This window comes from Equus caballus, chromosome 8 (genome assembly GCF_041296265.1).
Source record: "Equus caballus isolate H_3958 breed thoroughbred chromosome 8, TB-T2T, whole genome shotgun sequence".
Classification (NCBI taxonomy): domain Eukaryota; kingdom Metazoa; phylum Chordata; class Mammalia; order Perissodactyla; family Equidae; genus Equus; species Equus caballus.
The window spans coordinates 58,495,063-58,521,474 of record NC_091691.1 but is presented as its reverse complement, the minus strand read 5'-3'; the positions used below and the strand labels follow the sequence as shown (position 1 = coordinate 58,521,474).

At 37.0% G+C, this 26,412-nt stretch overlaps 1 pseudogene; it reads left to right on the top strand.

The window, feature by feature from the left end:
- The first annotated feature begins 13,419 nt into the window (after positions 1-13,419).
- LOC100630515 (large ribosomal subunit protein eL36 pseudogene) lies at positions 13,420-13,724 on the top strand (annotated as a pseudogene).
- The last annotated feature ends 12,688 nt before the right edge of the window (positions 13,725-26,412 follow it).

Sequence of the window (26,412 nt, the reverse complement as noted above, 5' to 3'; positions counted from 1 at the left end):
GTATTTTTAATATTCACTCCCTAATGAACTGCAATAGAATCGTTTTGCTTTTCCCACACCTTGTTCTGTCAGTCCCCAACTATCTCTTCAATAAATTGAGCTGCAGTATTCGGAGATGGATTTATATGTGCAAATGCTTGCTACCCTTACATTTCTGCTACATTCAATAGACTCTCAATTATAAACTTAAAATCTGTAAAAGTTTTCGACACTATTTTTATGTAATAAATAACTAAATTTATAACAGCATTTGACTTAAGAACAAGCCTTCAAGAATCAATGAAATTCACAGTTCTTTACCAATTCATTGAGTTTTTCATCACAGTCCTCTTTTCTTATGTTGGTTGCCGCTCTTATTTATGAGGCAGTTTTTACTATGTGTCTCTGTAGTATTTTTAAAGTAAAATAATTTTTAATGTAAAAATATAATATTACTTTATGCAAATAAAGTGTTCTCTAATTTTTTTATATATTGCAGCTCTTTCAGCTTATCCTTTATTTTCCCGCTTTTGATAGAGACAGATTATAAGAATATATCACTTTCCTTGTAATTCTGTCATAAGAAGAATAATAGCACGAGCTGTGATGACACGTTGCACCTAGCATCTGGCATGAGCTGGAGAGAATGTCAGTTTGGTAGCAATAGCTGCTGTTCAGCTCCAGGTGGTTATGGCCAAGTCTGAATGCTGCCTTAGCATTGTCACATCTTCTAATTTTCCACAAAAGTCCAGAAATCAGGATTTTGGTATGAAATCTGTCAATTTATAAATATTTGCAACAATTCAAATTTTTAAAAAGCAAAGCAAAGCACTAAAGAGTAGATCATATGCCCTTTTTGACTAAATAACCTCTAAGTCAGCAGTTTTGACCTCTGGTGTGGATGCATTGAGATTTGCCTCAGTTTATAATACATTGGCCTTTTTTTATTTTTAGTTTCAGGTGTACAATATAATGATTCTATGCTTATTTACATAACAAATGGTCACCATAATACTATGGTGATACTAAAACTGTGGTAATACTAATAAAAACTATCTGTCATCATACAAAGTTATTACAATATTGTTGACTATATTCCCTATGTTGTACGTTACATCCCTATGACATTTATTTTATGATTGGAAATTTGTACCTCTTAACTGCCTTCACCTATTTTGCCCTTCTTCCCACCCTTCTCCCCTGTGGCAACCACCGGTTTTTTCTCTGTATCTATAAGTCTGTTTCTGTTTCATTTTATTTATTCATTTGTTTTGCTTTTTAGATTTCACACATAAATGAAATCATATAGTATTCTTTCTCTGTCTGGCTCGTTTTGCTTAGCATAATACCCTCTGGATCCATCCATGTTGTCACAAATGGGAGGAGTTCATTCCTTTTTATGACTGAGTAATAGTCCATTGTGTAGATGCACCATATCTTCTTTATCCGTTCATCTACCCATGGACACTTAGGGTGCCTCCATATCTTGGCTATTGTAAATAATGCTGCTATGAACATAGGGGTGCCTGTAATTTGAATTACTGTTTTCCTTTTCTTTTGATAAATACCCAGAAGTGGTATTCCTGGATGGTATGAAGCTTCCACATTGGCCTTTTAATGGGAGATTGCAAGGAAATAAATTCCCGAGGTTGTCTTGGGCAGATTATTCCTTCCTGAGCAGATATTTATTTTGTAAATTACACATGCTGAATAAAACTAAATATAAAGCTTAATGGATATGTAGCAACTTGAAAAAATAAGGTGACTTTTTCACTAAAATAGACTCTTGATCTAAAACTTAGCATCATTTGCAAGTATAAAGGACATCTTTATTTTTCTAAATCAGACCCTTAAGAATGATATTCAATAATGAGAGAATCACTCTATTCTTCATTTACAAGTGAATTAGCATAACAAAGCTGCTTAATGTGAGAGTTCACAAAGCTCTGATTAATACATTAATCTTTACATTTTTACAGTGGGACTTATTTTTGCAACTTAATTTCTATAAGAAACCTCCTCTACTCTCATTTTTTCTTTCTTTCAAAATATTAACTCTTCAGGAACCACCATTTCATTGAGTAAAATACAAGTTTTGAACCAAGGCGGGGCATGCTCTTGGAAGAATCCCAGTGTGGGGAGAGGCACAGGTCTTTCGTTCACTTAAAAGGCCTGTGAATGATGCTTCAATAAGAAGTTCATATTTTATACTGCCTTTGCATCCTACAACGGACCCTGAACCAACTTTTTCTTGCTCAGCTCTTTGCTGGGCCAGTTCTGAAACTCTCTTTAATAGTTCCTACAGTTATCATTCTGAAGTGCTTAAAGAATTCAGTGAGGCTTCATCAGCTGTGTGTGCACACACCAAACACTCCAAATGTTTAAATTCAAGCAGATTAAAGTGTGGTTCTAGATTCTGGTTTTTCTTTTTGCAGTTTTCTTGGGGAAAGGGCTTGATGTAGAGTCCAAATATCTAACCAATGTTGATGCCTTTACGTCCATGTTGTCTCTACAAATAATTGGACTTACCGAATGCCCATTTGGGCACTTTATTTTATGTCAGTTTTGAAACCATAAAATTGGGGAAGCAAAACTGAAAACTTGAAAAATTTATTTAAATGTGACTCTGAGATCTCACCTGACTGACTTGCCAGAAAATTCAATCTCCTTTGTTATGATCACTCTTTTCCTTTCTCTAAGGTCATAAAAGAATTGAGAATACTTGTCTGGATATGGGCGAATTAGGGAAAAGCTTCTAATCACTGGACCTTCAGTTATAACCTGTTGTTTTTAGGCCCGCATGGTCACTTACTTACGGGTCACTTAAAAGCACAGCATCATGGATCACAGGGGTCTCCTTTCTGGGAACCCCTATATCTTGGGTCTAGCAGTAAATCTTTTCACAGACCTAGCCATCTCCCTGGGGTTCATGCAGGAGCAGGACCCACCACACCCTATCTTCTTTTACTCCCATTTGCCATGCCCTAAACCCAGTCCCCATTAGAATTATCTCATTCAAAAGTAAGTCACAAAAACAAAGCCTAGAAAACAGATTGCCATGGCTGGCCCCATGGCTGAGTGGTTAAGTTCAGATGCTCTGCTTTGGCAGCCCAGGGTTCACCAATTTGTATCCTGGGCTCATCAAGCCATGTTATGATGGCATCCCACATAGAAGAGCTAGAATGACCTACAATTAGGATATACAACTATCTACTGGGGCTTTGCAGAGAAAAAAAATAAAAGAAGAAGATTGGCAACTGATGTTAGCTCAGGGCCGATCTTAAAAAGAAAAAAAAACACAGATTGTCTGACAGCAAGTTGAGATTTAGCCTAACAACAGAAACTCTTTCAGCCAGGGATGCACAAAGAACCTGGATTCTTTATTGGAAGCAGGTAGAACAAGCTCAGATTACTATCTCTGGAATAATCCCATTGTACTTTTCCCTTAAAAAAAAAGCACTGGGCTAGCCCAAGTGGCCTAGCAGTTAAATTCAGTATGGAAGTCCAGGTTCAGTCCCCAGGTGCAGACCTACACCATTTGTCTATCAGTGGCCATGCTGTGACAGTGGCTCATTTACAAAATAGAGGAAGATTGGTAACAGATGTTAGCTCAGGGTGAATCTTCCTCAGCGAAAAAAAAAAAAAAGAAGAAGAAGTAGATTTTTATTCCTCATGATTTTGTCTTCTCTCCTCCCTCAGGGATGAGAAAATTATATTCTCAGAGAACAGATGTAAAGAACTCATAATTCCAATTTTTTTTTTCCTGAGGAAGATTCACCCTGATGTAACATCCGTTGCCAATCTTCCTCTTTTAGCTTGAGGAAGATTTGCCCTGAACTGACATCTGTGCCAATCTTCCTCTGTTTTGTATGAGGGTCCTTGCCACAGCATGGCTACTGATGAGTGGTGTAGGTCCATGCCTGGGAACCGAACCCAGGCCGCCAAAACAGAGCACACAGAACTCAACCACTAGGCCAAGGGTCCAGCCACCTAAAAAAGCGTAAATTTTTTCATAGTAATAGTAATGCTGTGTAACAGTTAATATTATGTGGTCCAGTTACTAAACCAAAATTTCCCAAACTTGAAACTTTTTCACAGTAGACCCACACCAATATTTAATTTGCTTACAAGTTCACCTTTATATGAGCAAGTTGCAGGGTTTTGAGATCTGGATTTCGAATTGACAAAATTTGATTAATTCCTGCTGTTAAATTAATTAAACAAGGAAGCCTTTAGATGGAGGTGGTTCTAATACTTTAGCAGCCTATGTAGACAAACCAAAACCTGTAAATGTTTCATGGTTAGGAAATCAAAACCTAAGGGCAACCAAGCACAAACAGCCAAGTAGACTTTTCCAAATAAGGCAAACGCTTAAGCTGTACCCAATCAAATAATTTCCTTGCTTCCTTTCCACCTTTTCTCTATAAAAATCTTTCCCTTAGCTCCTGTCGGCAGAGTGCTCTAACCACATCTGCTTTGGTGCTGCCTGATTCACATAAATTTCTGCTCAAATAAACTCTTAAAAACTGAATATCTTCTAACACTGCCCAGGCTATTGAATTTGAGTAGGTTTCAATAAAAGACCTAATCCCATGGTTGCCAGTCTGTAACTTGGGACCATGCAAGTGTCTTGTGAATCTACATGCCATAATATTTTGCCTATAGCCTGAAAATATAATAAAATCTATGTGTAGCATTATTTTTTAAAGGCTTATAAATTCTGTTGTGATTAGTAAAATTCAAATTTATTTAAAAGTATTAATAAATGCATAGTTACTTTCTTCATTAAGCACTTTTTAAGTCAATGAATGAGAAAAATAAAGTCATTGTCATATGGGAAGGGAACATTGTCTAGAATTCTTTTTTTTTTTTTTTGAGGAAGATTAGCCCTGAGCTAACATCTGCTGCCAATCCTCCTCTTTTTGCTGAGGAAGACTGGCCCTGAGCTAATGTCCCTGCCCATCTTCCTCCACTTTATATGTGGGATGCCTACCACAGCATGGCTGCCATGTCCACACCTGGGATCTGAACCAGAGAACCTTCAGCCTCCAAAATGGAATGTGCGCACTTGACCGCTGCTCCACTGGGACAGCCCCTAGAATTCTTTTGAAATTAAAAATTGATGGTAAAGTAAGTCAGGAAGCCTAATGCTTCTACTGCCCCAACTTGAAAAAAGCCAGAAAATTACGAAATAAAATTTGATTTTTAAAGGTATCAAAGAATTGCAGAAGCAACAAAGACTAAGTGAACTATAATTAAAAGGACAAGAAAATCCCTCCAAATAAGCTGATGATCCCAGGTGGTTTTGGCTCTGGGGACATTTCCAATTCTGTGTGTGGACTGAGGAGCAGTGTTACCTAGGCAGAAGAACACTGCTGTGGGGAAAACAGAAAACAGGAAAAGCTTTTTGTTCTTACTTATGGCTGGAATGCCAGATTTGACACATCAAAACTCAGACACACAGAGCCATTTGCTGGGTTCTGGTGCACTGTGGTAGTATGGCGAGCTCAGCTGAACTCTCCCTAAAGACAGTGGATTGCCTTCAATCTCTCAATGATCAGGAGACAAAAACACACTAAAGGGAGAGAGTATCTACCTCAATATGTGGCTGGCCACCCTCACAAAACACTTCACAAATTTTGCAAGTGCCTAGGACAAGAGACTGAAGAGAGAAGATGGAAACCTCTGAAGGAGCAAATTAAGTCTCCTGGGTATAATTTTAAGTTTCAAGAGAAAAATGCTCTGGAAAGGCCGTGCCCTACAGACAGGGTAAACAGAGGTAAACTGAGTTTACCATCACTTAATCCAGGCCCAACCCAGTGTGATCCCAGATTGGATCGAAGAGATCAGCCCCCATTCATCCTATCTGCCTAATCACAGAAGGGAGATGTTGAACATACCACTATCCAAATCCTCTACGATTCTTTTACGCATAAGGTCTCACATAATATAAAGACTAAATACAATTCTTAACAGGAAACAAAAGACAACAAGAGCAGACCACCTGTGATCCAGTAAATAATAGAGTTAGCAGACAAGGACTTTGAAATAACTATAATTAATGTGTTCAAAAAAACAGAGAAAAAGATGAACAATATAGGAAGAGGAATGGATAATTTCACTCCTGAAATCATTTGCCTCAGCTTCACTGATGAGAGAGAGGAAGAGAGAAGAGAGAAGAGAGAAGATGCGGAGGGGGAGGAGGAGGTGGAGCAGTGAAAGAAGGAGCCGGAAGAAAGGAGGACAGGAGGAAGGAAAGGGACCGTGTGCTTGGTCTTGTAGGGACGTTTTGGAGAGTAGCAGAATATGCCACCTGAAAATATGACTGCAAGAGTCCAGGACACGCCACCCCACAATATGCTGCTTCATTATGTTGATTATTGTGAGCTGTAGGCACTTGGAAAACAGCAAATGCAGGGAGAAGCTTTCTCTGGACTCCCCTTATCTGCCTAAAAACAGATCCTCCAAAAGGAACTCAATTGTCAGACGTCCGCTTCTGGAGAATTTCATCAGCCAGAGAAGAGTGGCTCTCATCATAGGAGAGGAGACTTAAGTTGACACTACACTCGTACAAATTTTGTCACAAACTATCATAGCTCCCAGCTATTCATCGAAGTGCCCATTCATCTTTTCCGAAAATCATTTACTCTCCCTTAAACAGCCTACAGCCCCACTTCCCTTTCCTTAGTAAGACGGTATTTCATCTTGAATTCTAAGCCAACTCAGGAGTCTCTCATTTTTCCCTGGGTATCTGCCATGTATCCATGAGGTATGCATGTTCATACATTTCTGTTTTTCTCTTTTTAATCTTCCTTTTGTTACAGGAGTCTCAGCTAAGAGCTCAGAAGCATAGAGGGAAAATTATTTTTCCTCTCCTATAGTTGGATCTCACGCTGAGAAATCTGTATTTCTATCCCCGTGCAGTCTCCAACCTTCTCCATCCTGCCCTTTGCCCCGGAGCTTGACCTCTGTGGAAGCCATCAGCTGAGCTCTCTTGAACTCTGGGATGATGTCTATGGTTGGCATCACCTGGACTCCGTTGCACTCTGGCTTCCTCTTAGTTTTGGCCACTAGATGGTTCCTGCAGGACAGTGTATATCAACTTTTATTTTTCATGATTACTGCCCTCCCCCATTCAGCCCTTTTAGACTTTTTTCCTAATCACATCCTTCTCTCCCCAATGAAATTTAACGTAATTTAAATGTTGGCTTAATTTTTTCTCAGTTCCAATTGTGAGAAACTAGGGTTCAATAACCATTTAATTCCAGTTGTAGTGATGGGCTTTTCCCGTTGCAGCCCCCGGCTGTGTCACAATCCCTTGTTAGTCCTGGCAACCCCACCACATCATTGGGCATCATCTTGACTGACACAGATCTGGGTTATTTTTATCATGTTATTAAGTCTTAGAAAAGGGCCAGGGCTACTCTGCATGCCATAGGATAGTCATCCAGGATGCTGTGAGATTACATTTTTGATCTTTAAATCAGAGATGGAGATATGGTGGCCCATGTTCAGAGTAATCTTTGTAAAATATAAGTCTGATCAGGAGATTCCTCTATTTTAACTCCTTCAAAGTGCCCATCTCGAATCTGGCAGGATTAAATTCAAACCCATTTCCGTTACACTAGGCACCACTATAACCTGATCACCACCTACCGCTCTATCCTTATTTTGCAATATTTTTATATTGGTTATTCTGAACTACCTCAAATTCACTCTAAGTGTCTCCAAATGTTATCATTCCGACATAAGATACTCTCATATCCCCCTTCCCATATCCCCTGCCCCAGTAATCTCTTCTTGTCCTCAAAGATGAACTCAATCTTCATTTGCTTCAAGAATCCTTCAACTGCCCTCCACCCCACCACATCTATTTTTTCCGTCTACTCAAATAAGATCCTGCGTAAGCAGCTCTTACAGCATCCATGGCACTGCTCGCCACTTTTAGTTTATTGCCTATATTTTCACCAGCTTATAAGTTCCTTGCATTTGGAGACTGCATCTTATCTGAATTATCTGTGCTTAGCACAGTGACTGTCATACAAGAACAGTTTAATAGGTGTTGAATAAATGAACAAATGGGAAAAAGGGACTAGCGTAGTGCTTAAAACTCTAAATATATGAAAATAGATCAATCTCCCTTCACAAATTTCCTAGGTGGAGATCAATCTCAAGATTTCTGAATGCTTCTTTGTCATATTTTGCCCAGATGCCTCAGAAGTCAAGTGCAAGCAGACTGCGTTCCAGATCACTGACATTCATGAAAAGACTCTACCCTGAATTCTCAACTCTTTTCCTACCTAGTGAATTAGGCTGACAAATTAAATGCAAACTAAAAATCTGTTCCCTCTATCTTTATCTTTTAACACTCTGAGTCTTGTCATAGATAGGGCTCCCTAGGAACAGAGTCTGAGGCTCTGAGATCTGGTTGATTAAAGAGGGCTCTCATGAACACTAATTTTGAGGGAGGAAGAGAAGAAAGTGTAGGCATGAGGTAAGGTCAAATTGTGTCACAGTGGCAATAATGGCTTCAGCTTTTCCCACAGGGAACACTGAAACTGGGGCAGCCCTTCAGAGAATCTCAAATCTAGGTGAAGGACTCAGGCCTTTGTACTCCTATGCTGTCCACTTACTGGTTGCCAACTGCCCTGGGGAGGGGGCACAACTTGGCTGAGGAAGCTTTCTTTCTTGGAGAACAGTTTCCACAATGGCAGGCAGCTGTGAGCTATCAGCAGCCAACCTCCCCAGCACTCAAGGGATGGAGTACCTCAATCCTGAAAGATTTGGATAATGAACCACAATATCAATTACCATCTACCTCTTGCGATGATGGGGTCCACCTGCTTCATAGTATGTTCACCCCATCTAGGAGCTGCTCCTCCAGGATTTTGATTGGTTTCTTGTTCTGAGAAAACTCAAAAGAGGAAGGTCAGTAAGATGAAACACAGCTTGTGCTGCTGTTGCTGGTCTCAAGTTTAGAAGTGGTTTTCGTTTTCTCCCTCTCTACACCCCGTTCTAGACTCCAGACTAGAACCTATGCTGGTCTGAGCTTACGTGGTAGGCGATCAGGACTCTCATTCCTGAGGGGTCTGAGCCCCTGTGGTTCTCAGGCGAGGTTAAACAAGTTTTATCATTTTGCCATATATACTTAAAAAATTCTAACAAAAAAATGTTAAAGTGTTGATATATACCTTCCATCAACTCATTCCCTTTCTTTCCCTTCCGAAGCTACTTGCCATCTTAAATTTAAGGTCTCACAATCTCTTGCAAATTTTCCACTCCTTCTCTACATGTAGGTATCTATTTGACATATATACTCACATAACATGCAGAAAATTAGTATCCAAAATAAATGTGAACATCAGTAAGCAAAAAGCAAAGCACTCAGTAGGAAAGGAGGAAAAAAAACTAAAATTCACAATAAATGAACCCAAATTCAAATAAACATAATAAAAATGCCTACGCGAGATATTAATCAGCGGATAGCATTTTAGAAATGCAAGATTTCATTTTATGTCTATCAGATTATCCAAAATTAGTGAGTCCCTCCCAATTATTTTTTATCTTCTCTTTTCCCGGTGATGCATTTGGAGTGTGAAATAAACATACCTGGACTTCCTCTGATACTTTTTTGCAATAAAGAAACCTTGTTCTCCACACTAACGCTATTCCAGAAAAAAAGGGCACTGAAAATCATTGCTTTTTTCCCCTTGTACAATATTATAAAAAGAAGTGCAAAGAGTTTTTAAAAACCCCTGTGTTGTTTTATTTCAAAGGGCTTTATTTTATTTTTTTCTTTTTCCCTATCTGTCCCTTTATATCTGATTAACTCGTAAAATATTTTAATTATTGTACCATGTAGATACGTGTATTGATATACAATTAGCCCATATCTTTTTTTAATTAGGAGTTGTATACATTGATCATTATTTTTTACCGCAGGACAAAAGGAAACTAGCACTTGTTAATCTTTTCTCTCTTGTGCTTTAAATTGAAGACTAAGTTATTGCTCCTCATTTAGCAGAATGTTATTCCCAGTAAACATATCTTTACTATTTATTTATTTGAAATGGAATGCATAAGCAGAACAAAGGATTTCTGTTTGGTTTTTTAGGAAGATATTTATGGTGAGCACAAGGAGGGTCCAAATGGAATTGACAGTCCAGAGGTATGTAGTGTTTGTAGTAGTAGAAACCACTTTTGGTATTATTTCAAGAGTCATTACATCTGAAAGATCCTGGAGAATATTTAGCTAGTTACAAGGCATCTAGCAAATTGATATTGAGTTGCATCTGTATCACGATCACTATGAAGATTAAATGAAAGTCACATAGAATTAAATTTGTCTACAGTCAGTACATTTACAAGAAGTCCAGCTTTCACCTTTGTAAGGAAGTCAACACCACCTCTGAGTTTTGGTTTTAGCAATACATGTGGGGCTTTGTTTTCCCTTCTGCTGCATCCACATTAACATCAGAACACCTATCTTTTTCTTAATAATCCAACCTCTCAGTCTCATCTCTTATAATACTGACCTTTGCTCAACTAAAAATAGTCTCTGGTAAAATTCTCTTTGACTGTTCACATCACTACTTATGATATAAATTAAAATGACAGTATTCTATAACCCCATTAAATCAACGAACGTTAAAATGCAAAATGTCAAATGAGAAATAGGGTTATCTTGGGGCCGGCCCAGTGGTGCAGCGGTTAAGTGCACGTTTTGCTTCAGTGGCCTGGGGTCCGCCAGTTCGGATCCTGGGGCAGACATGGCACTGCTTGGCAAGCCATGCTGTGATAGGCGTCCCACATATAAAGTGGAGGAAGATGGGCACGGATGTTAGCTCAGGGCCAGTCTTCCTCAGCAAAAAGAGGAGGATTGGTAACAGATGTTAGCTCAGAACTAATATTCCTCAAAAAACAAAGAGAAGAAAGGTTGTCTAAAGTTGGGGATAGAGGAGAAAGAGTACCAAGCTACAAATTTATGGTAAAAGGCAAAATTTTTAGAATTAGTTCAATTCTAATTTTTAGAATTAGTTGATTTGCTGTCATAATAAGTAGCATACAATAAAACAGAATAACATTAGTACCTAGAGTGTTTTTTCATATTAATGATGCAAAATTCTTAACTTCTGTAGATCTTTGACTATTTACTATCCCGTAATAGAATAATAATTTCATCTGGAATGTGATTTTCCTTGTGATTTTTTTTCTCATGAAATTGTGCGTCCTAAGTTTCTGCTTATTTTAAATTAACATTTTGAGCAATTTTAGTTTTTCTTTTAATCTAATGGTTTAGGTTATTGATCTCATGATGTAAGAAAGCTCATCAAATCTCCTTGTTTTATAAAGAAAACAGTTAAAGACTCTGCTTTCTCATTTGTATCAATAAAATATTTATGACATTATATGCATATCATAAGCCAAGCTTTATACTTATGTTATATTGTTTAATCTTCAAATTAACTCCTTTTGAATTTTATTTTACAGGTGAGAAAGCAGTTACTCAAAGAGATTACATAACTTGCTCAAATTCATAAAACTAGGTAGCATCAGTTTCAGAATTTAAACCCAGGTCTAACTCTAAAATTTACACTCATTTGACTGTTCCATACTACACCTACACAATTAAGTGTATTCAAAGCAGAGAGTAGGATGTGGTCAATGGCACTACCATGGCCTAATTTTCTCCAGTGATTTGAGGAATTCCACACTGGATTCCATAGAGACTAAGAGGAAACGTGAACAGTTTATGCCAGGAACCTTAAATGGCCCCAGAAATGGTCCCTATACATTCATCATCACTAGCATAATTCTCCCCTTTTCCCTTATCTAGTGATAGAGGAGTTTCAGTTGGCCAGAAATGCTGTCATTACAAGATACCAATTTCCATTCCGAAGAGAATTGTAGGGCAGGAAAAAAGCTAAACAAAAAGCACATACATGGTGAATATAGATAGTTTCCAGAGTGAAATCTTAAATTGTGTCTTCTTTTTAAAGTAAGTTGATTTTTCTGTCTTATTCTTTATTTTATTTGTTTATGTTTTATTTGTATTTCATTTGGCCTTTTGCTTGCCATTAAAAATGAGAATATAGTCTTGCTTTTCTCTCTATGTGGGTTACAAAATATCTGCTTATAATCTTTAATTACCCTCACTCTGGCATTAATTTTCTAATCTCTAGTGTCCAGCTTTCTTCAACAGATGACCAGCTATTTAACATGACATATTCGTCAATGACCGGACTGTACAGGAATAGGACTCACAAAACAAAATATGGAAGTTACTAGGCAGACATTGATTCTCTGTCTCATGTGAAGACAGACCACAAATTAAGTAATAAAGCACATGTTGCTGCTCATGACATTTCATTTTTGTGGAGCTGGTGGTAGCAATACATAACCTATAGGAGATGCATTAATCTCACAAACTAGATAAGAAACCCTATGTTGACAACTTGATCTGTATTGCTACTCTACCATACCTGTTATGAAAATTTTCTTTCCTATAAATTAAGCCAAAAGATAACAAAAGGAATCAACTGGAACTTGCAGTTTTGCATAAAACAAGTCTTTATTTTTTTTGTTTGGTTTACTGCATCTTTAATGCCAGCTTTGTCTCTCCAAATTCTGATTCTAATATTTTCATCTATGCATATAACAATGAAGGGTAGTAATTCTTAAAATTTGCCTCTCTAACCAGTATGTCTTCATATACTTTGGCACTAAAGATGTAAATCTCAGGGCAGTACTGTCCAGGAGGTCTTCAAAGAAGCTGTGATGGTCAAGCATTCTCATAAGAAGGCAATGCTTTTCCCAGTCGGATGAATGCAGGGGTTAGGGTGGACAACCTTTGAAGCAGAGAAAAAATATACACCTCTTGGCTTCATAAAACAGTGTGTGTTGGCATAACGACAGATATTTCAATATAAGAACAGCTTTTGAAAGATAAGTATCTGAAAGTCTATGCAAGGGGACTTTTCGCTCTGCTAATAAGAGTAGAATCTATCCCGTGGAAGAGGGGGAGATACTGAAGGTTCTTCAGCCCGAAAGGGAATTGAAAAGGGTTTCAAATCTGGATTCTGGAAGCAGTCTACCTGGATTTAAATGCTGGATCTTTCCTACTAGCAGTGTGACCTTAGGGAAACTATTTAACATCTCTATAATCAATTTTCCTCACCTGTAAAATAAGAAAAATACCACATTTGGAGGTTGTGAGGATTAAATTTGTGGAATTAAAATATTTAAAGTGCTCTGAACAGTTTCTGCATACAGTAAGTACTAGATAAATTATTGCTATTACAATAAGTGTTATAATTTATCCTTTTAGTCAATCAAAATTCACTTTATTAACCCTTTTCCACATGCAAGGCACTGTAATACTCAAACCTTAAGAATTAAATGATGCCCTTCTGCCAAGGCAGGCACTGAAGAGCAATGACCATGACTCTGTGCTACCCCATGGCCATGTGCCTCAAAAAGGGCCACAAAGTGACCAAGAATGTGAGCAAGCCAAGGCACAGCCACTGTCACAGTGCCTCACCAAGCACACCAAGTTTATGTGGGACATAATCAAAGATACATGCAGTTTCACCCCTTATGAGTGGCGCTCAATGGAGTTGCTCAAGGTCTCCAAGGACAAGAGGGCCCTCAAGTTCATCAAGAAAAGGGTGGGGACTCACATCCATGCCAAGAGGAAGAAAGAGGAGCTAGCAGCCCTAAGAAAGGTGGATGCCAAGAAGGACTGAGCTCTCAAGCCCCTCAGTGCATAATAAAACGTTTTTGGCAAAAGAAAAAGGAATCAAAAGATGAGCGAGAAAAAATATGCCCTCCAAGAATTTAGGATATATAAATCATGTGGTGATAACTGCCAGAATACAGACAAAACCCAGAAGGTACCAGGGCTGAGAGAAGTTGTTTTTCATGAGTGGAGAAGTAAGCTTTCCCCTTTGAGTCTTAAAAATGAAGAGAAGTTTCTCAGACAGAAAAGCGGATAGGAGAGACTACCAATGTAAAAAGTGGCACGGTATCCTAGAAGAACTTGTCTTGTTTGGTGGTCTGCAAACTGAGCCATGTGGTTCTAGTACAGAGCATATGGGGTAGCCATTGCAAAGACCGTAAACAGGTAGGCAGATGCCAAATCACAAAGGGCTTTCAATGCCCCAAAATAAAACTTAAACAAAATGTTATTTATCTTTAGCTCTAGGAAATCTTTCAAGACATTTAGCAAGGTACGGCAAGCCCATGGCAAAGCCATAAACGACTTTAGGCTTTAAATTTTTTTTTTCCTTCTGATAATTGAGGTATACAGCTACAATTACAATGAAAATACACTATATTATCTCGTTTGTGCATGTGTTTAGCTAGAAATATCTAAGAAGAACTATCCAAATAATAAAACTGTTATAGTCACATGAGCTATGCTGATTAAGTTCCTAAAAAGAATCACCTTCTTTATTCAATTTTAACTTTATACAAAGGAAGAAAGAAAATGAAAAACAGGAGTAAGAAAGAGAAAGAGAAGAGAGAGGAAGGAAGTGAAAAAGGATACGTAGAGGGAAGTAAGAAGCAAGAGAAGAAGGAAAGAGAAACTTAGAATAGGTTTTACAATTAAAGATGAAGAAAATTAGAAATTGTACGATAAAATGTCTTGGGCATAACTGAAGTAAGAATGAATGTTCTCTTGCAAAACTGCCATAGTGTGACCTTTTAGTGCAATGAGCAGGATGCCGAAAGATGCTTCCAAAACAGTAGTTCCTTAGTACAATTAATCTCCTGAGTTAATTTTTCTTTATATAAGGAAAGACTTTTGATGTACATATGTAAGATAAGAATAATATATTTGTTTCACCTGTAATTCTCACTTGGAAATGCATACGCATAATCTACTACTCAGCCACTAAAACAGCTGAAATTGACATTTTAGTACATTAAAAATCATAACCAAACTGATGAAATTGCTATTCCATTCCATCACCGTTGCCTCCATTCAAAAGATCAGACCCACCACATTAAGCCATTATTTCTTTGTTAAATTCTTTGACTTCTTGCAAAGCCATTTTCCTCTCTTCCTCCTTATCCTCTTTCATTATTAACCTCTTCAGATGACTTTGTGTAACCCTTAACAGGATATGTCAAAACGGAAGCATTGAAGTGCGACTGTGCAGTGTTTTTAAGAGGACTCATCTGACACAGCTAATCAAAAGTCTTTGGTCCACAGGCTGAGCAACATTTCAAACCAGTCATAGAGCCCAAACGAAATGCTCTGCTGAAAAGCTGCTTAAAATTATAGTGCATGGTTGGTGGTTGATAAGAGAGGGTTGACTCTTTTTTCCTAAATAAAAAGCTTTTTTCTTAGGTTGCAAGCTTTTTTTATAGCTATTATTGAAGCATGTGAAATACCTTCCTATCTTATAAAACTTTCCGTAGTAACCAAATCAACTGAGCTCACATAGTCATATTAGTCTAGCTGGAGGACGAGGCAATCTGTGAACCTTAGGCAGTAACCAAGACCACAGCAACCTGATAAAGCAGAGTTCATCAAAACAATTTATCTGGGAAAACACAAAATATGTATCCGGGCTTCATTCTCTCATATGTATACAAAGGCATGGAATATAAACACAGAATTAAAAGAACACAGCAAACAGAAGATCTAATCTTTTTGTAACTCCTGAGTTTCTCAACATGTTTGGCTTTGTAGACCCAAATACATTGGATCATTTACTTATATGATTGAAAACCATGCTTATAGTACTCTTATCTGCTACTGATAAATATTCTGCTATGAAGCATCATCACATTTTATAAAAATAATAATAATAATTGCTATCTTTTCAATGGCAAATTAAATTCTAAGTTAGAAAAGTAAAATATTTAGGGGATTTTTTTGTTTGTTTAATTCTTGTGACGTTTGCTTGTTATTTTGGATCCCAAATTACAAGGCTGATTTTCCATGGGAAACTTTCTAATTCCTTCTGCGAAGAATGTTTATAACTTGTACATCTGCCAAAAGAGAGGAGGAGTGAGGCCTGACATTGTCAGTCCAGATTACCCTACTGGGTTCCTTTCAAGTGAAATAATTAAAAGAGAAAAGTGACATTAATCGTGTTAGCCATACTTTTGAATCCTAACTCAGAATGTATTTTTAAAATTAGGACCCATTCAAAAAAATGCTTTAAATGTGTTCGTTATACACGTGTTACACAATCTAAACAATATGGGTTTTTCTACTCAAATAGTTTTACTGTCTAAAAGCATAGATTATGGCCATTAATTTAATAGTTTTAAGAACACTTACAATTAAGATCAAGATTTTAGCCCTTCTCACATATGAGGATACAACAAGAAGGTACCAGCTCTGAACTCGGACGAGGGCCTTCAGCAGGAGGTGACCATGCTGGCACCTTGAATTTTAACTTCCCAGCTTCCAGAACTACAAGACCAGATATAGACCCTTCAAATTCCAACTCTTGAACTGAGGTCGTCAAGATGGCGACATAGGTCATATCTGACTTCAGTCCCCGTCACAAGACCGATTAGCAACTATCCATGGACAAGACACCGTTGTGAAAAATCCCAGAACCCCAGTGGTGAGACTGAAGCAATCCCTTGGACCACAGAGTCTGAGGAAAAGCACATTAGAAGGGTAAGAGGAGCAGTTTCACTCTGAATGAATCACCCCACTCAGGCCCTCACAACACCCATACTGACAGGGTTTCCCTGAGCCTATGGTTTTTCCAATGGGAAAAGAGACCCCAAGGTGGACATCCAGATTCCCCAGCATTGTCAGACACTTCCCAGGATGCCACTTGGGTCTCTCCTCACAAAGATCAATGGGGAAATCTGTGGGACTTAACAACTAAGGATCAGATAATGACAGAGATAAGAACAGGGCTTACAGCATCCAGAGCTTACCTCTTGGTGGATTCCATTCTTGCTAGCAGCAGTGGCTGAGCAGAGATACCTGCCAGAGGCTCTGCCCACTTGCAGAGCCAAGCCAGTGGCCCCATCTGGCTAAGGATCTTGAATGGCAGTTCTGCCTGATTTGGGCCCTCAGACAATTGCCCATACTGGCTGTGAAGCCTGATTTATGGTCATGGCCAAGCACGGAAGAAAACTGGCAGGCTCCCCTAACTGCTAAGAATAGTCTCCAATCCTACTCAACCAGGAAGCCTGGTCAGAGAAGCCAGGCAGCCTCAGAACCCATTCTACAGCCTAGCTTGGGCAGCGAACCAAGCCAGGAGCCTTGTCCAACTGCTGAGCATAGCCTCTGGTCCCACATAAGTAGGGAGCTTGAACAGTGACCCTGCACAGCGTTAGAGCCCAACCTACAGCCCCACACCACAGCAGAGCCCAGTGTATGGTATGCCAGATTGCTGAACACAGCCTGCAGCTTCACCCAGGTAGGGAGCCCAGCCAGCAACCCTGCTCAATTGTAGAACATAGCCTGCAGTCCCACCTAACCAGGGAGCCTTGACAACACCTCTGCACAACTTCAGAACACAGTCTCCAGCCCCACTGAAGACCCCACCTGACCAGACAGCCTGATCTAACAGTGGAGCACAGCTAGCAGCTTACCTAATCACAAAACTCTGCCTGCAGCTCCACCTAACTTCGGCATACAGCCTGTGGCCCTGTCTTGTCACACAGCACAGACTGAGGCCCTGTCCAAACATGGAGCCCTGCCTGAATATGAAGTCTAGCCTGCTGTAACATCTGTTTGGGAACCACAGCCTGAGGCCCCATCAGAGAAGGAGTGATTGTGGAGCCCAGCCCATAGACCACTCAATCACAGAATCCAACCAGTGACACCACCTGCAGGGAACACAGCCTGCAACTCCATTGACCAGAAGTGACTATGGAGCCCAGCTAGTGGCCCCAACTGTCACCCAACTAGACACTCTGATAGCAAGCCCCACCTGCTCGCAGATGCTACTAGCTAATCCATCTAGTACCCTAAGATTTGCTAACTGGTGAAGGTCTTTCCCTGCCAAAGCAAACTTGTAAAGTCTGGAAGAGAAGACCACTTACTTAAATGCTCAGAAACCACTGCAGATACAAGGATCATAGGAGAATCAGGTAAACACAGCACCACCAAAAGAAACTAATAAAGCTCTAATAGCTGACTCTAAAAAAAAAAATAGGAGATCTATGAATTTTCTGATAAATATTTCAGAATAGTTCTCTTAACAAAGTTCAGTAAACTACAAGAACATGGAGACAGAACTAAATGAAATGAAATTAGGGAAACAGTGCATTAAAAAAATGAAACGTTCAGGAAAGAAATAGAAAGTGTACTTTAAAAGAACCCTAAAATCCTACACCCCAAGATTAAAATGACTGAACAGTAACCTAAGACGTGTGTTGGCGGGGGAGAAAAAATTTAAAATTTCTGTATGCTGTGGAAGATAAGTTGTTACCAGCTTAAAACAGGACATTAACTATAAGAGATTTTTTGTAAGCCTCATGGTAACCACAAAGGGAAAACTGGTAGTAAATACACAAAAGATTATGATAAAGGAGTCAAAGGATACTTCACAAAACAGTCATCAAATCACAAATGAAGACAGCAAAAGAGAAACTAAAGAACAAAAGATCTAAAAAAATTCAGAAAACAATAAACAAAATGGCAATATAAGTCCTCACCTATCAATAAACATTTTAAATGTAAATGGATAAAATTCTCAACTCAAAAGACGTAGAATGGCTGAATAGATAAAAAAGAAAATGAGATCTAATTATATGTTGCCTTCAAGAGATTCACTTTAGCTTTAAGGACACACATAAGCTGAGAGTGAAGGGATAGAAAAACATAGTTCAAGCAGAGGACAGCCAAAAGAAAACCTGGATAGCTATACTTATAGCAGACAAATAGATTTTAAACTAAAAACAGTCATAAGAGATAAAAAGATCATTATGTAATGATGAAGGGGTCAATTCATTAAGAAGATAGAGCAATCAACATTTGTGTGCCTAACATCAAAGCATCTAAATATGTGAAGCAAATGCTAAGAGAACTAAAAAGAGAAACAAACAGCAATACAGTAACAGTTGGGGAATTTAATATCCCACTCTCAGTGATGGATAGATCATCCAGAGAGAGATCACTAAGAAAACAGCAGATTTGAACACTCTAAACCAAATGATGTAATAGATACATAGAGAACACTCCATCCAATAGCACCAGAAAACACATTCTTCTCAAGAGCACACAGAACATTTTTTAGGATATAGCATATGTTGGGCCACAAAACAAATCTTAACCAATTTAAGAAGATTGAAATTATATCTAGTACCTTTTCTGACCACAGTTGTACGAAACTAGAAATCAAAAACAGGAGGAAACCTAGAAAATTATGAATACATATGAACTGAACAACACTCCCTTGAATAACTAATGGATCAAAGAAGAAATCAAAAGGGAAGTCAATCAAATATCTTCAAATAAATGAAAAAGGAAACACAATATACCACAAGTTATAGGATGCAGCAAAAGCAGTCTAATAGGACAGTTTATAGCTATAAAAATATAAATTAAGAAAAAAGAAGGATCTCAAAACCTAACATTACACTTCAAGGAACTATAAAAAGAAGAATAAACTAAGCCTAAAGTTAGCAGAAGAAAGGAAATAATAAAGATTAGAGCAGAAATAAATGAAATAGAGAATAAGAAAACAGAGAAGATTCACAGAACTAGGAGTTGGTTCTTTGAAAAGATAAACAAAATTGACAAACCTTTAGCTACACTAACAAAAAAAAAGGGAGGACCCAAATCAACAAAATTATAAATATAAAGGGAGACATTACAATTGATACCACATAAATATAAAAGATCATAAAGGACTACGATGAGCAATTACATACCAACCACATGGACTACCTAGAAGAAATGGATAAACTCCTAGAAACGTACAATATACCAGTAAACTAAATTCAATATCATATTAAAAGGATCGTACACTGTGGTCAAGGGAGATTCATCCCTAGGATGCAGGGATGATTTCAACATAAATCAGTAAATGTGACATGTCACATTAATAGAATTAAAGATAAAAGTCATATGATCATCTTGATGGATGCAGAAAAGGTATTTAACAATATTAAACATCACTTTATAATAAAAAAGTTCAACAAACTGGGTATAGAAGGAACATGCCTCAACATCATAAAGGCCGTATATTAAAAAATAAAGCCCATAGCTAACATCATCTCAACTGTGAAAGGTTGAAAGCTTTCTCCCTAAGATTAGGAATAAGACAAGGATGCCCATTCCCACCATCCCTATTCAATATAGTATTGGAAGTCCTTTCTAGAGCAATCAGGTAAGAGGAAATAAACAAAGGCATTCAAATTGGAAAGGAAGAAGTAAAATCATTTCTGTTTGCATATGACTTGATCTTTTATATAGAAAATCCTAAAGACTCCACCAAAAAAAAAATAGAATTAATAAACAAATTCAGTGAAGTTGCAGGATACAAAATCAACATACAAAAATTAGTTACATTTCTACACACTAACTACAAATTCTCTGAAAGAGAAATAAAGAAAATCCTATTTATAATAGCATTAAAAATAGTAAAATATTTAGGAATAAATTAAAGGAAGGAGGGGAAAGATCTGTAACTGAAAACCATATACATCAAAAGAAATTGAAGAAGACATTAATAAACAGAAATCTTCATAGATTGAAAGAATTAATATTGTTAAAAATGTCCATACTACCCAAAACCATCTATAGTTTCAATACAATCCTTATCGATGTTCCAATGGCATTTTTTACAGAAATAAAGTCCTAAAATTTGTATGGAACCACAAAAAACTCTCAAATTGCCAAAACAATCTTAAGGAAGAGGAACAAAGCTGGGGGCATCATACATCCTGATTTCAAACTATATTACAAAGCTGTAGTAATCAAAACAACACAGTATGGGCATAAAAACAGACACATAGACCAATGGAACAGAATCAAGAGCCCACAAATAAATTTACGCATACACAGTCAACTGATATTTAGCAATGGAACTAAGAATACTCAATTTAGCAAAGTTAATCTCTTCAGTAAATGGCATTGTGAAAACTGGATAGCCACACGCAAAAGAATGAAACTGGACCCTTATCTTATACCACTCACTAAAATTAGCTTGAAATGGATTAAAGACACAACTATAACATCTGAAACTGTAAAACTAATAGAAGAAAACAGGGAAATATCTCCTTCATATTGGTCTTGGCAATGATTTTTTGGATATAACACTAAAAGCATAAGCTACAAAAGCAAAAATAAACAAGTGGGAATAAATCAAACTAAATAGATTTGCACAGCAAAAGAGACAATCAACAAAATGAAAAAGTGACCTAAGGAATGGGAGAAAATATTTGTAAACCATATATCCTATAAGAGATTAGTATCCAAATTGTATAAGGAACTCATACAACTCAATAGCAAAAAAACACAAATAATCCAATTTAAAAATGGGACCTAAATATACATTTTTCCAAAGAAGATATACAAATGGCCAACAGGTATGTGAAAAGATGCTCAACGTCGCTGATTGTAAGGGAAATGCAAATCAAAACCACAATGAGACATCACCTCACACCTGTTAGAATGGTTGTTATCAAAAAGACACGAAATAACAAGTGTTGACCAAGATGTGGAGAAAAGGAAATCCTTGTGCACTGTTGGTGGGAACATAAACTGGTGCAGCAACTGTGAAAAACAGTATGGAGTTTCCTTGAAAAATTAAAAATAGAGCTACCCTATGATCTAGCAATTCTACTTTTGATTATATATCCAAAGGAAATGAACTCAGGATCTCAAAGAGATAGCTGTACCTCTACTTTCATTGCAGCATTATTTACAATAGGACATGAAAACAACCTGTGTCTGTCAACAGACGAATGGATAAGATAAAATGGAAGAATAAAATAAATGGAATGCCATTATATATATAGAGAGAGAGAGATATATAATATTATATATATAATATATATAATAGAATATTGTTCAACCATATAAAAGAAGGAAATCCTGCCACTTGCAACAACATGGATAAACCTTGAGGGCATTATGCTAAGTGAAATAAGTCCAATATAGAAAGACAAATACTGTATGATCTCATTTACATGTGGAATCTGAAAAAAACAAACTCATAGAAAGAGTAGATTGGTGGTTGCCAGGGGCAGGGAGGGGTGGAGTAGGGGAAATAGATTTAGGTGCACAAAGGTACAAACTTCCAGCTATTAGATGAACTAGTTCTGAGTATCTAATGTACAGCATGGTAACTATAGTAGTTAGAAATACTGTATTGTATACTGGAAAGTTGCTAAGAGACTAAATCTTAAACATTCTTCTGAGACACAAAAAATGGTAACTTTGTGAGGTGAAGGATGTGTTTACTAAACTATTGTCGTAATCATTTCCCAAAACATAAATATATCAAATCATCATTCTATACACCTTAAATTTACACTGCGTTATATGTCAATTATATCTCAATAAAGCTGGAAAAAATGTTTAAAAAGAGAGCAAGATTTAAAAAAATACAAGCAATGAATACCTAAGAACACATGTATGCGATTCTGAGTATATTTCAATGAGTTTTAAAGATTTCTAAACATTATACTCTCTAGGATATAACCAGAAAACTTTTCTTGAAAGTTTGACAGCAAAAAACATACAAACTTTCAGGTAAATTTTGGCATTTCAGTGATTTGGAAAAGTTATTGGCCAAAAGTTCTGAAGTGGCAGCTTCATAGTGCCTTTAAAGTTAAGTAGCTTCATCTAGCCATCGAATGCTGATATTTTATCTGATGAAGAGTCCTGGTTAGTCTCTGAACATTGCAACCTCTTTGGTTTATCTGGCACATCCTTTGTACCAGGAGAAATTGCTTAGGGTTGTATGTAGTTGACCTCACCAAAGGACTGCACCTCGCTTTGGAGAGGGAAATGAGAACAACCCCTGAAGGCAGATCTGCAGAAATCATGATTGCCCTTTGTTTCTAGTTTGTAAAAATGCATATTTTAATTGATTCTCTCAAACAGGCTTGAAATAACTTTTATTTGGCTTCCAGAATTTTAAGTCTTCTTTCCTCTAACTTTGATTAAAATGAATTTAAACAGAGCAAATTTTAGAAAATGTTGGGAAAAACAGGAATTCCCTCACATCTCTGACAGGTTGCCAACCGAAGTTAAAAGAGCAAAATACCACCATGCAAAAGGGTAGGCTTCTGTATAAAAGCATTCCTATGTTCTTGAAGTTACTTTCGATTGTTTTAGATATTTTATTTAGGAAACTTCTATTATTTTAAGTTTCCCTTTGACGTTTCTTTGTGACTAAGGAAAATAAAGCAAAATTGTTAGATTTCCTGCTCTCAGTACAGACAATTGGACTCCACAGCAAATTTTGAGCACACAAAGTTCATTTTAATACCCAATTATTACAGGAAGGAAAGAGTCCCGATGTACATATACGTGTGTGGGAGAAAGAAATACATTCCTCTCAGCAGCGAGAGAAGGTAGGTCTCTGTCTTGGTCAGTGCAGGCTGCTATAACAGACTACCATAGACTGGGTGGTTTCTACAACGGAAATGTATTTCTCATCATTCTGGAGACTGGTAAGTCCAAAATCAAGACACCAGCAGATTTAGCCTCAGGTGAAGACCTACTTCCTGGTTCATATGGATGGCTGTCTTCTCATTGTAACGTCACATAGCAGAAGGAGTTAAGGAGCTCTCTGGGGTCTCTTTCATAAGGGCACTAATCCCATCCATGAGGACTCTGCACTCATGACCTAATCACCTCTCGAAGGGCCCATCTCCAAGTATCATCATATTGGGCATTAGGTTTCAACATATGAATTTCGGGGGACACAGACATTCAATCTGTAGCAGTCTCTGATTCTGGAACATAGTATAGTCACGATAGACCTAACAGTGTTTCTTAAGAAGCACAGCAGTGTCTCCATCTCAATAATTCCTAGAAAATTGTGAGGTGAGGAGATGAGGGGAATGTGCTGTCATTACACATCCAGCTTTTGAAGCAGCGTCTAATAACCCAAGGCAGGAGTATTTTAATGGCATCATTCCCTTATCCATTCATTCATTTACTCATTCTTCCATTTACCAGGCATTATGCAAATAATGGGACACAAAAAAGAATAAAATACTGCCTTAACCTCAAAACCATTATCTAGCAATCTAAGAAACAAATTATACTGAGTTAAATGAACTATTAAAATTCAATATCATCACAATAAATTTTAAAACAGTGTTCTTTTTATCTTCTGCCCCATAGCTTACAACTGAGCTCCATATGCTTCAGATAGAATATTTACTTAAAGAATCTTTGAGTCACTGAGCAACCTACCCACATGTCAACATAAAATAACAAAACCAAAACTAAAACAAAATCTATTGAAGATGGAGCTAGTTTATTGAATTTATCCAGACTATTTATTTGCTTCAATTAGTTGCCTATGAGACAGTAACACTAAGATCATATTTTAAGTAACAATTAAATCTCTTCTCAAAAACATTATAAAATGTCCAGAGGGTAAAATAATTCAATGTACTGGATATTTGTCATAGTTTATAACCAGAAAACTTTTCTTGAAACTTTGACAGCAAAAAGCATTTACAGTTTTTACATACATGTTGCATTTAAATATATTTAATGCAGTATGTAATTGAAGATATTCATTTAACTGTATGCATATCATAACATTAGATACAATGGCGGATGCAGAGATAAATAAAACAATCTCTTCAACCAGTAAACTTACTTAATAAATCGACATTAAATATAGATTTAAATTGTGTTTAATACATCCACACTGATCAAATATTCTTAAGGCAATGGCCAAGCCATGTGCTTTCCAGCAGGATGCAGGACGTGCTCTGTTTCCTTGCTCCTTCAGCATTGTCCTGCACGCATGCGTATCTGAGCAGCTTGTTTCTGCTGCTTTTCACTACTCATTTGCTAATTTTATGAGCTAGGGCTCATTTCTAGGGAGTGTGGTCGCTGCAGGGTGTAGAAACTGAAAGACTGTAGAATTTTATAGAATTTATGGCAATTTATAGGTCACTTTATGCTGGTGGGAATTTTAGAATATATTATAATACTTATTCATACATGGAAAAATTCAGAGTGCCATTTTCACTGCTCAATGCAAGATAGTATTATATTATTACATCATATGTCTTTTACCAAAACGAATGCCGTGATTACAGTATTTGGCTTCTTTTAAAAGTCCAAGTTAAAAAGGCAACAACAGTTCAAACTTATTTTGCCTTTTCCTTAATTTAGGGTATCATCTTTATCCTAAGGCTTAAGTTCTGTCTGACAACTGGGCTGTGCTCTAGGAACTTGGGCAAAAATTCGATTGTTACTCTTTGTTTGATCACCATACATTGTTATGGTATAGCATTTGGTTTTGAAAATTCTTTGGGGAGATGAATTATATAGTGTGGTAATGATTAGCTATTAAATAAATTATATATTTGCCCAATAAATTGACACTAGTGCAAAAAAAATATTGATTGAAAGAAAAAATCTCCCTTAATTCTCAACTTCTTCAACCAAGGAGATGCGTGACATTTGGGAATTTACTTATTGTACTAAGTCTTATTTCCTCTATCTGTTCACCAACAATGATAACACCTGTCCTGAATTTCTAAGGTATTGTTTAGATAATCAGCTGAAATAGTGTACATTCATTGGCTTTAAATTTACAATAGATAATTACTGAATGAATATTATCTATCAGGCACTGTACTAATCAAGTTTTAAAATTTTAACATTTAAATATCTTTGCCATATTTACCAAAGCATGTTCCAAAAAGTTTTAGATCCAAAGCATGGTGATAGCTATTATGGAAAACAAAAAAAACTTTATGGGCTCAAATAAGTTTGAAAAAATCACATTAAATCAAGTTAAACAAGTTTCTTTAAGTTAGTTTATCTCAGAGCTTTTAATGTATTAATGTGAACTGGGAATCTCCAAGATAATATAGTAGGCAGAATTTTCCTTTCTTGTTTCAAAGAACACCTCTTAGGTCTATTGTTCTTTGGATCAAACTTTAGGAAAGTTTTGTTTTATCACGAACTCAAACTAATTTGCATAAAACATAATGCATCTTGGGAAAATCTTATAAGAGGTGGAAGTGAATTGAGGTAAGAATTAGATGTCCGTGTACCTCAACCTACTCACATACAATAATCTGCTTTCATTATTTAAAATTTAAACTTTTTTCTAATTTCAATTCTGACTTTAAAAGTAATTATCTCCTTTAATTTCTGTATTATTTTCTTATCTTTCCTTTCTCTCATACGTATTTCCTCTTGGGAATTTAAAACTAAAAGTGCTTTCTTTGAGAAATTAACATTGTACTTCCTTATCACAAACTCCCCAACATCTTTCCAATAAAATGGGC